Here is a 16,817-nt window from a genome sequence, read left to right on the forward strand (position 1 = left end):
TCACATTCAAAAGTATACTTTGCAAGAGCTTGTAAAGTTCGGACCTCTGACTGAACAGATAACATGCTGATTTATGATGGCAAGGACAGTATCTAATTGGTCAAGACGTCCAGATGGGACGGTGTGAAAGCCGAGTTTAAAAACTCAGGACACCATCAAACACTCTCTTACTCTCTTGGTCACCCTTCTCCTCTTCTTCTCTTTTGCCACCGTGTTTTGACGCTGCTCTTTGAGCGTGCTCTGGCCCAAGTGCCAGCTGCTACCATAATGAGAAGGAACACAACTTAGTCTCGTTACATCCTTTATTCTTATTCTTTTACTTTAGTTTCTTTTCTTTCCGTGGAGTTTCGTGTTCTAATGTAAGTTTGCTGCAAAGTCCAGCTCCGACTGCACTCGCTTCAAACTTCAACCAGACCAACTCCGCATCCTCAGCCAACGCCCAAGATGTCACTTCAAAGACTACTGAACTCTCAACCAATCAGACACTTCGGGGAACACCCTGTCTGCAAGGACGACACAAAGGAAACCCCTTAACACAGGCAATGCAAGCAAGTAACGCCTCCAAGTTCAAACTGAATCAGTGCAGTTAATATAAATTTTAGCCTCATTGAGAAACTCAAAGCGAGGGTTAAATAAGTGATTGATGGTTGTTCAGGTCTATGCAATTAAACATATTGCTGTAAACTTGGGATTTCACATGTTCATTCTCTTAAATTCATCCTTTTCTTACTTTCTCTCTTTCTGCAACGTGTGAATGTGTGAATGCTTGTGTTCATGTGTTAGATTAGTTTATGTCTTTTATATGAATAAAATCTTATTTACGTTGAAAAGAGAAGTATCTTGTGTTTTCTGCTCACAAGTTAATGTCTTAATCTGCCGATTTTGCTACTGTGCTATTAAATAGTGTTTTCACTATATTTTGGATTTTAATATCTAGTGCAGAGTTGGTGTTATATGGCTCCTTCAGTGAATCGCCGTAACAGTGATTCTGTTCAAATCCCTATACAATCATAAATTATTCCCTTTGAGCTAAATTAAACTATTTCTTTAAATTACATATTAATATTACTTTTATTACGTTACAATTCACTTAAAATGGACACAGTTATAGCACACAAAGCACAGGCATATGATCTATGATAACAGAATATGGCAAGCCGTTTTGACTTTTATTCCTTCTCAGGATATGAATTCTTGATATCAACAATTCAATTTTTACTAGTTAAAATGCTAATTCTTGATATCAGGAATTAGATTTCTACTAGTAAAAATGTTCATTTTTTATATCAACAATTAAATTTTCACTAGTTAAAGAAGTCAAGAATTAAATAGTTGATATCTGTAATTGTATTTTCACTAGTTAAATGTCACCATAGGCTGCCATTCAAAATCAATTGTTGATATCAAGAATTAATTTCTTACTAGTTGAAATTCCAATTTCACATATCAGAAATACAATTCTTACTAGTAAAAATGTCTATTCTTGATATCAACAATTTAATTGTCACTAGTGACAATGTTAATTTCTGATATCAAGAATTAAATTGTGGTGACACTAGCTAAATGTCACAGCTAGTGTAAAACTATAGTGAAAATTTAATTGTTGATATAAAAAATTAACATTTTAACTAGTGGAAATACAATTGCTGATATCAAAAATAGCCATTGTTACTAGTAGAAATCTAATTCCTGATATCAAGAATTAACATTTTAACTAGTAAAAACTGAATTGTTGATATCAAGAATTCATATCCTGAGAAGGAATAAAAGTCAAAGCGGCTTGCCATACTGGGAAACGTATTAAATATACACGATACATGTATAATAATAATTCAATACATCAGCATCACGTAAAATTGACATCCTTTCTTATTTTACTGCTGTGGCAGCTAAGTACATTAAACATACACTATAAATACCGCCAGATTGACTTTCGATTATTATTACCTTGCTTGCTGACCGGAGGCAAAAAAAACGATCCTCAAAACGAAACAGGCAACAGCATCGTTATGCCCAGCAGGTGTCGCTGTTTCCCGTGTAATCCGAGCGCTACAGCGAGCCCTGTGAGGCAGCGTCTCCCACACCGCTGAGATGAAGTAGAGCTGGAGCTGGGACGAGCTCGAGCCTGTGTTGTTTGGGATGTCGAGGATTAAATATGGCCACTAGCTAGCTGATCTAACAGAACCAGTATCCGCTTCAGAAAGCACTGGCATCACCCGTTAAATATGGATGGGAAGAGCGCAAGAGCATCTCTTTAGAGCGGCTCTCAGTGAAGCTTGAAGACATCGGCTGGTCTGGTGAGTTCTCATGGAAATGCGGATACACTGGAGACATGCAAAACACATACACACTGCCCACTGGCGTTAGCTTCCTTCCTTCAAAATACAGCTCCCTTTCCCCTTTTTTACATCTTCCTAGAAATGTCAGGATGTTATTCGCGTTATATAAATGATATTCTATGCAGCCCAGCTTTGTGAAAATGAAACGCTCAGTTCGGCATGAATCGGTTGTGTGTAGCCGGGGCTAGCTGTGGCTAGGATAGCTGTTAGCTGCAGGCAAATAATCATTCACGTGGAGACAATTCACAAATACGATCCTTTATTATTATAGACCTCGAGTTAATCATATGCGTGATTATTATTCCTTATTTTGAGTTTATTTAGGCGATGTCTGGTGAGCTGTAATTGTCTTGAAAGCTCGCACTGTCACTGAAGAAATCCACTCATCCACGACTGTAACGTTACTGAATTTATTTGTGCTTCCTGTCAGTTTACAAACATCCTAATATAATATAATGTGTTTTTATATGCGAGAAACTACTGTACAGTGTTGACTGTCTGCCTGCTAATTTACACAAATTTCTCACACTGGATCAATTGCTTGTTTGTCTGTCACAAGGTAGACGTTTCATTGAAGTGTAATTGTAATCAATAGGATATTACTGAAATTATGAATATTATTTCTGTCTATTTATTCATCTATCTATGACTCTCTTGACATTCAGTGAATAACATTAGACATGGACACTTGTTAAGGCTGCAACTAATCCCAATAATGTCATAAGTTGTGATATGAAGGCCGTGGTGATTTATTGGGTGAAGTGCTGGGCAGCTGCGTCAGGTGAGAGGTCATGGACTCCAGGGCGCGCAAAATTTCTAAATCCCTGGTAGCCCTTCGGGCAGGTACTCTTCAGATTTTGGTAGCCCGAAAATTAATTTAACTAGCCCAAATAAAATAAAGACCATAAATGTCAATCAAAAACATTTTCAAAACACAAATATCAACGAATATCAAGGAAAGAGTTTTATTTGACTATTTACAAGGTATCTGCAGAATTCTTAAAAGTCTATTTAAGGCAATTTGAAAAAAATATTTCTTAGACAGTTTTAAATACGTTAAATGATATAAGGCCTTAAAAACTCTTCAGTTTAGTTGTATCAAATTTGAGGACCCGTGGGAGCAATGTTCCCTCTAATTGTTTTTCTTGCTGAGCAAAACTTCTCTATTGGGCGGACACTTCGGGCACCTGAGCAAAAGCATTCTTTATACCAGAACTTTAATGTGCTATTTATATTTGATTTGACCCGTGATGTAGCTAAATTATATACATTTTAGGTTACCTGAGAAAACATTTTTACTGTACAATACACTGCAGTTCAAAAGTTTGGATCAATAAAGTTTTTTAAAGACGTTTTTTATGCTCATCAAGGCTGTATCTATTTGATAAAAAAATACTGAATATTATTTCATAAAATAATATTGTGAAATGTTGTTGCAATTTAAAATAAATGTTTTCTATTTTAATATACTTTAAAATTGTATTAATTCCTGTGAAGCAAAGCAGTATTTTCAGAGTCACACGATCCTTTAGAAATCATTCTAATATGCTGATTTTTAATCAATGTTGGAAACAGTTGCACTGCTTTTTTATTTTATTTTATTTTTTATACTGTATTTTTTGGGACCTGTGATATTTAAACAAACAAAAAAAAGTTAAAAAGAACAGCGTTTAGTCAAAATGGAGATTTTGTGTTACAATATAAACTATTCAAAAGTTTGGGGTCAGAATTATTTTTCTTTCTTTTTTAAAGATACTTTAAAAAAGTTTAAAGAAAGTTAAATAAACTTTATTCAGCAAGGATGTGTTAAATGGATTTAGCCCTAACATAATATATTATCAAAACAAACTATTTAAACTGATAGAATAGAATAGAATACAAACTTAAGCTGAGATCTGTAATTTAAATATAAATATATAAAAAAGTGAACATATGAATTCTTCTATAGCTGTCTAAACATCATTATGAAGTACAGTTTGTACAATACTCTTGTGTGTGACTGTACATGTTTCAGAGTTTTGTTACCCATCCTCCGTTATTTCCAGCACTTAATCAAGCCACTCTTCTTTAATACATGAGGACGTTTTATTTCACATGTCATTGCGTTTGCGTTGGCTCTCGTGTTGAGCGCACTGCAACCATTGAAGTATTCAGTTTCTACAGCGACTCTTTTGGTGCACAACGTTCTCTTTCTATGAAACCGGTTCTAACTCTGTCGTGACATCAGCTCTATAGCGGTTTGCCCGAGTATTGCTATTCTTTCCCTTTTACTGGCGGCATTCAATCAAATGGCTTCCCAACTCATTTTTGTGAGCGACGGGGAAAACATTATTTCTTCTGCGCGGCCGCGGTGGAAGAAGAGCGCGGTCGCGCTCTCAGCTTAGAGGGAACACTGCGTGGGAGCCCTGTATTTAAGGTAGCCCGTCGGGCAGGGCAGTGATACATTTTGGTAGCCCGACTAGAAAACACAATAGCCCCGGGACGTCAGGCTAGCGATTTTGCGAGCCCTGGACTCATGAACAGCAGTGTGTGGTCTTGACTCCTCCAGGCTGCTCATTTATATGCCATTTAATTTGTGTTGTGTGTTTCGGTGAGGGTATGAAGAGCTGTGAATACGATTAGTGATGGGTTGTGGTTGTGGTTTTATTGTATAAACAGCCCACCCGTTTGTATTGTGCAAGTCATTGAACCTGTGCTTTTGTCCCAGAGTCATCATAATATTGGCTTGCGGCAATATCAGTCACACATGACCTAAATTGCACCTGTTTAGAGGCTCTAAAGCTGTTTTTAATTTTATCTACTCTATTAAATTAATCGTTTGACTTATATTTGTTGTCGGTCAAGCTCTTTCGCAAACCTGTGAATTTTTTTTCTTTTTCTTTTTTTTTCTTTTTTTCCTTTTTCATGTGTGTGTCTCAGTTCTGTGCATGTGTTCATTTTACGTTTAAAACGTAGCCTAGGTCATTTAGGAAGTCAGTAGAAAATGAAGTGGCTGCTGAAGTGTATGTGAAATTATGAGGTTGTATTGCTTGATATTGTCTCGTGCAGTGGACTTCACAGGGTATTTGGCCATCTCATGTCAGATTAGCAGTGAGCAATAATGTTCGGTTTTCTATAGGAAGCAAGTGTACACCGATATATCGCTTTACAGGAAGTGGAAAGAGAAATTTACGCACTACATGCTTGGTGCTACAGGACGTTTGATAAACCGTGAAAAGGAGTTGATGCTCTGGAATTTTTATTCTACTTGATTAACCTCATGTGCAGTTTCTGTGCAGTTGTTTTAAAACACATTTGATACAACAGTTACAATGCTGTTAGTATGATCATGGGTCTCAAAACTAAAAGAACCATTTAGGCTGTGCCCACATTAATCCAAATAAAATTGAAAACGCATGGGTTTCAATACATTTAGGCCTTTTGCCCACACTAGATAGTATTTTTTTGTCAAAAATAAATAAATATATAATTAAAATAAAATTGAAAACAGTTTTCATGTTGTAGTTAATGGAGGCATTTGAAAAAGATGACACATTTTTAGTCATTTAATGTATATTGAATGGTATAATAATGTTTAGTCATGTAATGTATATTGTACTGTGCATGCTATTCACTTTAATATTATGAAGGAAAAATTGTACTTTTTGTGCTATATTTCATGGACATTTCTGCAAATATGACAGAATATACACTAGCAATTGCTGTCTTACAGCAAAAGGGGATTGTGTTTCAGACCAAACGTGGTATGTTTATGTGAATGTTTTGAATTTGCAAATGTGGACATAGCCTTGTTTTCATATTAATCATGGCGAAAATCATATATTAAAAAAATGTAGAGATCTCCAGTATGACTAATCCAATTAATTTGAATATATAATAAGCTATTGTTTTATAGCAACACACTGGAATCTATTCACTACTTTACATTTCTGTATGTGCATGCTAAAACATTGTGGGAAGTGTTTTTGTCATGTGATCAGTATGTAATGAGCGGTGAATCAGCAGCACACAGCATAGGTCACACATTACACGTGATATTTTACACAATACAGACTTCAAGCTAGTGTTGCCTAGATGATGTTGTTGGAAACTTGACTCACGTTATATGCAAAGAATTTAGAGTAAGTATTTTCTCTCATGATTCAGTGCCAGTAAAAACAAATCACCTGGTCAAGCATCGACTGCGCTTTTTGAGGAACGATTCACTTAATTGATGACATCATGTGCTGGTTTTGATCTTTATTTCTTTTGACTGTTACTCTGTGCTTTGCTGCAGTCCGATTTTCTCTGTTTGTGGTATTATTGTTCTATCTATTTGAAAATGGCCTTGATTTGAATCTACAGTGGTGTCTCGTGTTTGTACTGGATTGTAGATATTGGATAGTCTGTTTGTGTTATTTCAGTCTTCAGTGCACAGTGTGTATATCCTCCGAATCAGATGACTGACTTTCTCTTTTCAAGATATCCAGAGCTCTCTCCTATGTGGACTAGAGAGTTATAACCCTGATCTGTTGATTGATTAGTTTTTTTGGGGGGGTTTTTACAGTGTGATCATTTCATAACCGCCATCTGCTCTTTAAATGTTATCGATGGATCCCCCTGTACTGCCGATTTGGTATCTCCTGGTATGACACTGGTCACCCCCCCATGATAAAGCCACGTGGTAGAGCTGGTGACAGGGTGGATCAGCTGTGCCAGTCCCTGCAGGCTGCTTGGCTCTCTGGTGCACAGATCTCCTGGCAGTGCCAGCGAAGAGCGTAAATCGGCGCTCGCTCCCGCAGCGTCCTATAAATGCTCTGCCTTCTCTCTTTTTCCTAGTCGGCACGGCACAGATTAGCAACAATTATTTTCTCAGCAATTTTTGGATCGAAATTGCGTCTGTAACAACAAGGGATGCTCGCAGAGCACAGGGAGAACAGCAGGTATGGAGAAAAACATGTTTGATCAGTGTGTCTCCATAGTGACAAGGCGTTTGTTTACAGTTTGGAGCTGTGTGTCATGGATTTATTTGCTGCGATGGTGGTCTTGAAATGGCTTCTTACTTTCTGCTGCGGATCCTGGCCGCACTTCACTTAGAGAATCACACCGTTTTGGATTCCATGTGAGATTCGTGTACGCGCTGTCATAGATTTTATGTAATTAAAGGCAGTGGAAGTTAAAACAGATGAGTAGGCAAATGACAGATGGTGAAATGATGGTGCCGTTCTTCCCGGAGGAACGATGATGTGGAGCAACAAGAGGTTGCTGTGAGTTTCAGATGTAAGAAAGGATTATGTCTCTTTTTTTTGTTTGTTTGAAGTAATAAGCATCAGGCATTGTGGGCGTAAATGATGTCTTCACTGCTTCATCCTGGCATTCATCCTTTTTTCTTGTAATTGTAATTCATTTTATTTTTTTGGAAGGCACCTGGTTTCTGGCTGTTTGTTGCGAATCAGGTCAAGACATGTCTGAAACCAAGGGATTCATTAGACTTTGAGTCATTCAACACTGTGATTTTCACAGAAAGGGCTCTGATTTCGAGCGATAGATGTGTAGATTTGAGTATGGGGGAACCAGTAATGTTGGTTAATATTTGGATCATTATTTTGGATCGTGTCACTTCAGTTTGTAGCTGTTCACAGCCATTACATCACCAGTTTATGTGTGCTCCTCCCCAGAGTTGTAAAAGCACTAAAGAGTGATTTACTGGCTGTGGCGAAGATTTCAGTTAAATGTGGGCTCACAATATCTTTGTTCAGGTATAAAATGACCTTAAATACAGTGGTTTCACTGTCTAGATAAGGAGGAGTTTGTTAACCGTTTGGTTGAATGCTACTAATTACTGTTACCTTTCCTGCATGATGTCATCTGTGGAGAAATTGATTTGACAGGAGACTTTTACTATACTTCAATTAGAAAAGATAACAGCTTTGCAACTTTATTCTTAGCCAACTTTTGCGTTAGTACTGATTTTGTTGAGTGTTGCATCTCTTATTGTATTGATATTCTTCTTGTGCCATGCGCTGCGGTATTTGCTTTCTTGTTGAGTCTTGAGGGTTAGTCGTGCTTGACTTGCATTAATAAACTAAATATTTTAGGGTACATGCACTTTCTGAAGTCACTTTAGTTCAAAACGATCTTCTAAGAACTTAAATGTAAATGGGGTAATTAGTTGTTAATGGTACATCTGTTATGAAATGGCAATTCCTACAACCTGTAATAAGACAGTTTTAAAGGAAAGGTTATGTTGTTATTGATGATGATGATGATGATGATGATGGTGGATGATGAAAGAAATTCAAATCTTTTATTTATTTAATTAACCAAAAGTGACTATAAAGTCATTTATAATGTAACAAAATATTTCTGTTAAATGCTGTTCTTTTAAACTTTTTGTTCATCAAAGAATCTTGTAGTTTACACACAAGTGTTAGGCAGCACAGCTCTTTTCAGCATTGATAATAATACGAAATGTTTCTAGAGCAGCAAATCACCATATTAGAATGATTTCTGAAGGATCATGTGACACTGACTGGCGTAATGATTGTTGCTTTGCCATATCAGGAATAATTTACATTTTAAGAAATATTAAAATTATTTTAATAATTAAGTTGTAAAAGCACAGTATTTCTGTTTTTACTGTGAGCAAGAGAGACTTTCAGATATGTTCAAATCTTGTCTATAAATACTTAAATTAGACATTTGGACTAGCTTTTTTAAACAGGCGTGTGCGATTAGCACTTTGCTATGTTTATGGTGTGTAAACATTACTTTGTTTTTGAATTACATTTTAAAGTTGTAACTGCTGGCACATTTGAAAGGGAAAAAACAATAAAAAAATAAGTAGCTGTTGACCGAATATTGTAGGAATGAGGTTTATGTGTGTTCAGGAATCCAGTGGACTGTTTCGTGTCGGGACAGCTGACACTGTTGCTTGTTGTTGACTTGTAGCCTGTAGTCAGTGGAAAATGTTCACTCTCACTTCGGCATTTCCATCACCCATAACAGTGACAGAGATGTGAGGGTTTTGTGTTTACGTCACCCAGTATTCCCAAGAGTCTTTGAAAGCCTTTTCTTCTTCTCCGAACAGTCCTTTGGAACTTACTTTGCTTTCTCAGACAGTCATTGGAGCTGGCAGCCTTCTAAGAAATGCTATGAAAGACTTAAAGCGTTAAAGGCTTAGCCACATTTTACTGAAGATTTCATGTCCCAGCAACCTTACTCCCCACCGATTTACATCAAATTTGCCTCCGTATGTCCCAAGCCAGGATTATTCATTGAAGAAGGGCAAATAGACTAAAAAGGAATAGTTTTTTTTTTTTTTTTTTTTTTTTTTATTAGAAACACCTGTTAATTATAATTCAAGTTACAACCACTGTCTGAACACAAACGCATGTTTTGATTGTTAATTAAAACATTAGAGGTTCTCACAGTAGCTATTTCATCTCTTGTTAAAGTAAAAGGCATTTTTCTTGGTGAAAGGCTTTTGTGTGTGTGTGTGGGGGAGGGGTTTACATACAAGATGGAAAATATATAATGAAAGAAATAAATTCAGATCTCAACCATTGATACCATTGATAAACTCTGATACCATTAAAGCACACAATTACTTTTTTACACTGTTATTTTGAAACTGATTTTAACACAAATTTAACAAATTGCTTAGTTACACACACATCAGTTGGTGATTTTATGAATGATAATTCATAATTTATGTAAGCATTCAAGGCTCATCCATCTCAATACAATAATTATACATATCTTATCTGCATTTTTTTTATTATAGGTAACAATGCTTTCATAGCTCTGGTTGTTACCATGTTTAGATTATAATGTCACATATTTTAATTTTGGTTAAGATGGTGTCCCTCTCATTGTCCATATTTGTTATTCACCATGGGTGCATTTCCCAAAAGCATCATTAAACAACTATGGTTGCAAGTTCCATCGTCACCAACATAGTTCAACGATTCAGTATTTTCCGAAACCATAGTTCAAATGAACATTCGCAATCAGTGTCGCAAACAGTACAGCTCTCGACCTGTGGTTAGAAGCGTAGTTTCTTGTTAGTATGACATATGGGCTTAAATTAATTCTGCTCTAAGGCACACTAGCAAGCTAACATGCAGTACTATCTATCTCTGCCATTTTATCTAAATATAAATGCATTTTAATCTGTATTTTTGCGCATCCTTAATAAGCACCGTTTTTGAAAAGCATGTGCTCAAATGCCTAAGGGAACCTGCAAAGAATCAAGCACTTTAAATAAAGCGAAATGACAGGGAGCAAAAAATTGTAAATTAGTCATCAGGTGCTATGTTCAAAACAGCATCTTATGGCGCTTTTCCACTGCGTGCTAAGACTCGGCTCAGCACAGCTCAGTTCGGCTCGGTTTGCATTTCAACTACAGTTTAGTACCGCTTTAGAGTGGGTGGGATTATTCACGTGTCGTTATAGTTGCGCCACATCTACTGCCGTGACTCCTGAAAAACTTTTTCATTCCGCATCGCTCCATCAAGCTCTTGCTGGATCCGCTCCTCAGCTATCAACAAGAGGAATGTCTGTACTTCCTCAACAGACAACAAAACGGCTGTTTTTTTTGGTTGTTAAAAAAAGGTGCGCTCATTCAAAACAGTTGCGTTCAATCCTTCGCTGGCTGTGCTGATTTAAATCTAGCGGGTTTGTTGCGTCTCGTGTCGCAAGTTCGCAGTGGCGATTTTCTCCGGCCAATAAGTGATCAGCAGAGTTTACACGTCACGTTTTGGTAACGGTACGGATCGCTTGGAACCTCAACCGAGGTGGTACTAGAAAAAAATAACCAGGTAACAGGTACCGAGCCCAGTGGAAACCCCCTAAAATTGAACCGTACCGTGCCGTACCATGCAGTGGAAAAGCACCATGAGAGATCTCTAATCAGTTATATGGCAGAAGTTATTACTGCATCACATGCATGTGATGTCATTAATAGTGGCCCTAATATTGTTGAACTAATGTGGTTCAAATGATGGAGATGCAACCGTGTTCGGGAAACAGTTGTGACTAGCTAGTTTGTTTCCACAACAATCGTAATTTGGTGGTTAATCAGCGAGCTATGTCATTGTACGGGAAAGGCACGCCTGGATAGGATGATGGGGGTACTTCAAAACTGTCATAGAAAAAAAAAAAGGTCTGGAATGTTAAAAAACAAAAAGTGGTCTGTTAAAACTTACGTGACAGTTATGTTGCTTTAACCAGTAGACCAAAGCATTTGTATGTCAAATTTAGTGTTACTGTTATGTCCTGCTAAATTGTGATCGTTTTATTGGATGAAGAAAAGATTCAGGGTGTCTTGAGAGCTCCGCATTCTCACTCTTGTAATAATCAGAATGGTGACTGATATCTGAGAAACTAGTAAATGAGCTCTGAATTTTTAATGACTTGGGAAAGGAGCTGCTCTTGATGTATAGGCCTTGATGTATAGGCCTAAACACTGTTGTACTTTCTTACTCAGCAGAAATTAGAGGACTTGAGGTGTTTCACATGCAGTTATTTCTGTACCTGAAAATAAGAATGATTGGGTTGCAAAACTGCAGTTGACTGTAGGCCACATGAGAGAAGTGCTGAGCAATTTTGTTTTAGCTGTACAGGCCATATGTGGCATTTTAGCAACTTTTAACTTATGTCTGGTCTGTTTGGGTGAATAGACATTTTTGGATTATTATTATACCCATTTTGCTGAAGCACAAGGCCATAACATTTTGGAAAAAAATTGTTGGAATAATATCCAAAACTTCAGGAACCTGGATACAATGCAGATATTTTTAGTTAGGTGGATGCAGTCACTGTTGATTTTGGTCGTCTCATGTTTCCCGTCTTTAAGCGTTGCTGACTTTCTTAGTGGCTATAACTGTCTGGGGTCTGTTCCGGTCTAAGAATCTGCTTCAACTCACAGATGTTAAGCTTTTTGCTGAGGGCATTGCTGAAACATTCATATTTTTATAACAGCACTGACTGACTCAAGCAAATGTCTGTCAGATGTGTGTCCTACTTTACCCATGTGCTCACCGGCTTGAGCAGATGATATAAAGGCCTTTTGTGGTGAAAGCTTCATTGTTTACCCTAAAGTTTGTAACCGTTACCCAGTTGGAACTGATTCACGATCTCAGTGTTTGGAACAAAGCAAGGCATAGGAAGACAACCATTTGTCCACACTGTTTCCTCAGGAAGCACTGTTTGTTCATGGGAAATGAAATGAAATCAAATAAAATTAATGCAAAAAGACAAATAAATTATTATTATTAATATATTTCACTGAAAGTAATCAGTTTTTATGAAACATATCAGTCAATGGGCCTCCTGTGTGACCGTTCTTTTTTTGGTAAAAAAAAAAAAAAAAGAACCAAGATGTATGTAGCTTTTACTGACTTTTGACTTTCACAATTTGTGTGGATGGATCGACAACTCAAGCTCTTTCAAGTTAAACGTGAAGTTTGCAACTACTTTTGGCTTGCGCAGCCATTTTTATTTAGGTTGCATTTTCTTACTCTTTTAGTTTTCTTTCCTCTTATTTCAATTGTATATAAATGTATTTTTTACAGCTTTGAAATTTATTAGCAAATTTGATACTATTTATAATGGATATGATTTAGTGTATATCTTCAAATGATGTACTCCAGATAAAGATCTGAAGTGCAGAATATTAGGCCTATCCTATGGTTATTGAAACAAACATTCTAGATCTGGAGTGTGTTGATGATGCGTCTGAAGCATGAAACTAGGTTAGTGTGTACTTTTACTTTGAAGACATTAGGGGATTTTCACACTGTTGTAAAGGACTCATTGGTTATTCATTGTAGCAACACTTTTCCCATGCAAGGAAGTCAAAGAAGGTAAGGATTATGTTTTGAAAAGAAGCAAATTTGCGTTAGCCAGATAGCAAGAATTCACTGGCTTCAGTTTACAGTTTTGTTGATGCTTTTATTTATTAATGTCACCAAATGCACCAAAAATTATAGTTTAGCTCTGGGTGATATGGCCATGTTTATTTGCTTATCACAATTTTTTTCCCCCATTTCATGTAATAATATTTATCACAATAATATTTTGCCATTAATGGGAATAATAAAGGTATAACAGTAATACTCAGGTACAGAAATACCACAGAATCTGAATAATCTATTCAACTTTAAAATAACACTGGTTAGTCTTCAATGTATAAATAAACATTAATGGCAGATAGCAGCAGGTTTATTTAGGTTGCTGTCTCTTAAGACCTCATGCACGGATGTAACATATACTGTTAAACATAAATTTAGTTTCTCAACTGTTTACTAACGATGCACCGAATGTTCGGCAACCAAAATTATTCGGTCAAAAATAGCAAAAAAGCTCTTTAATTTTTCGACCAAGTAAGCGAAAAGACCAAATAAATTGTACCTAACAATGACGTGTCGCGATCAAACAGGTGCATGCTAAATCGAACTAAATCAGCCTTAATGCAGCAAACATGGTGGTGGTTGAGGAGATTCCCCCCCCTTCTATGTAAAGCGCGTTGAGTACCCAGAAAAGCGCTATATAAATGTAACTAATTAATTTAATTAAAACATGTTGGCAGCGAGAGAGACACAAAAATCAATCCAAGCACCAAAAGCAAGAGACTGTTTAGTACTGCATCACATGTCTTTGATGAGAAGTGGAAGGGGTGGTTGTTGCTGGTTACTGTAAATAAACTGCAGAATATTGTTTTCTAACAAATGGCGCTCCACAAGCTCATTATATTCTCATTATAGGAGTTATAGGCATATTTGTATGTTAGTAGATGAAAAATGACTGACTGTCGAATTTGTTTGCATTTTTGTGCCACTTACTATCAAAATTTTGGCAATTGGGCGAAATTGTGTAACCGGGATGCTATGTTTCCGAATTTCTTACAGTGGTTTTGTGTTGAACGGAGTAACGGTTTCTAAGATATTGGCAAATGCTTTTTAAGAGCTAAAATGCAACACTGCACAAACCATAAGCCAAAATCTGGCAAGTTTGGTATCGCTGGACTCAGCAAGGATTCAGGAGTCTAAAAATGTAACTCTCGTGAAAAAAAGTCAACCCCTCTCAAAGTTATAAACATGTGAAAATTTGATTTTACCACTAGGTGGTGCTGCTTCGAAACTTCTCATACTCATTTATGGCAACGTGCTGATGACCCATACCAAGATTCGTAAAGATACGTTAATGCGTTCCAAAATTTGGCATGATGCACCGAATCTAAAGAGACCAGTTTCGTGATTTTTGGTCAAACCACTGAGAAGTTATAAGCAAAAATAGCCATTTTTCATATCTCCTGACCACTAGGTGGCACTGCACCGAAACACTGCAGGTAGCCTCAGGTCATGCTTGTTATAACACACACAAGTTTGTTCTCAATACGCCAAACCATTGCGGAGATATCGCCTCGCATCCATTTTTGTGTGCTTTTCATAGAATTTGTTCGCTCATTATTCGAAAACTGCTAAGCGAATCATCTTGAATTCCATAACTTTTGTAAATTTTGGTGAAAATCGGACGAACCGTCTAGGACGATTTCGAAAAAGTAGGTTTTGCGAACAATTGAAAATGGCAAAAAAAACTAAACCTTACGATTTTTGGACTTCATTCAACTCGGCTTGAGCCAAAGATTCAGAGGAAAAATTATTTTCATTTTGTGGCTTACGGTTCAAAAGTTATTAGCATAAACATGAGTGAAACTTTGGACAAGTGGTGGCGCTAGAGAGTTTGAGTTAGAGACTCCAAAATGGCTGTGGTTAGTATTGAGACTGTCTTCTATCAGTGTGCCAAATTTGACAACTTTCCCGCAATCGGTTCTATGGGCTGCCATAGACTTCCACAGCGGAAGAAAAATAAAAAGAACGCTAACGGATACCATAGGTGCCTAAGCACCTTCAGTGCTTGGTCCCTAATAATTACAACAGCTCTTAATACATTTATTATAACATTCACACATATTGTTCAAATTGGGATATGAAATAAATTTGAAAGGAAATAAGTTTTAAAAGAAATTTCTTCTGCTCAACAAGGCTACAAGGCAACAAGCTTTTTTTTGTACTGTAAAAAAAAATACATGCCTGATTCAAGTCTCAAAAATGGCCAAAAATATTATTTTACTAGCTTATTAATTTGAAGTTAAATTGTGCTTTGTATAATGTCTGCTAGAATGTTAAAAAATGTTCAGTGTTAAATATTTTTTAATTGTTGTTTTGTAAGACAAAACAGTAAAAAGCACATTTGGTTATTCAATTTATGCAATGGTGAAAAAATGTGTTTGGTATTCGGCCTTCGGCCCAGTGTTTCATTTTGTTCGGCTTCAACCAAGAATTTTCTTTTCGGTGCGTCCCTACTCTTTACATTCACTTAAAGGGGTCATATGAAGCTATTTTAAAGATAATTATTTGGTGTAACAGAATATGTTGACATGCTTTAATGTTCAAAAAACACATTATTTTTCAAATACTGTACATTATTGTAGTTTCTCTATGCCCCGCCTCTCTCAAACGCGTCATTTTCTACAAAGCCCCTCCTTCCAACAAGTGCAGTCTGCTCTGATTGGCCAACTGAGCCAGTACATTGTGATTGGCCGAACACCACAAGCATGCGTCGAAAATGTAATGCCCCTTACCATAATCGCGAGCTTCAGTTTTCAAGTTAGTTTTATCAGTTCAAGCCCGAAAGGGGAACAGAGTCGCATGACAGACACAGTGATAATGCTCATGTTTATTTGCAGTACACAAGCCGCGGTTAAGACGATTTCTGACGCAGCTAGACCGAACGCTGTGTGTCATCTAATACTGCGAGAGCTATAAGAGAGCAGACGCCTCCTTATGCTTTCTCTCGCCGTACTTTGATGTCATACACCGATCGATCTTCAAGTCGAACACACCTCTTTACTCTCGCGTGTCACGTGACTGAGTGTAATCGCAGTCTCTGCGGTTGAAAAATTGAATTTTTTCATATCGCGATATTATCGCAAATGCAATGAATCGCTCAGCCCTAAACACAACTTAATTCTGTAGTCGCATGCTGTTTCAGATGCGGCTCTGTGTGTGTGCACGCTTTGGGTGTGAGCTCACAGAAAGGAGTCTTAATTAACATATTGTTTTTTTTGAACTGTTGTAAAAAAATCAATATCACATTTGTAATCATGGTAATTTTTGGAGAACCGGCACTCTTCGTGTGAAATTTATTAACTATATGAAGTGGTATAAATATATACATTTCTGTCTACATATCTTGAATTTTGGATCATTAAATGTATTTTAATAGATTGAATCATGCAGTGAAAAAACACACTCTAAATGTGCACTCGCACTATTCGAGACTTCACATAATGTATGCGTGCGCTCTGTGGGTGTGTTTTGAATGGTTTGTGCAAAATACTCGATAATGTCAAATCGCACATCGTTAAGACAACAATTACGATATTATCGCAGCTAATCACACACCCCTAGTTACAAGCGAGGAAAATGCAGG

The sequence above is a fragment of the Barbus barbus genome (genome assembly GCF_936440315.1).
Source record: "Barbus barbus genome assembly, chromosome: 6".
NCBI classification, from domain to species: domain Eukaryota; kingdom Metazoa; phylum Chordata; class Actinopteri; order Cypriniformes; family Cyprinidae; genus Barbus; species Barbus barbus.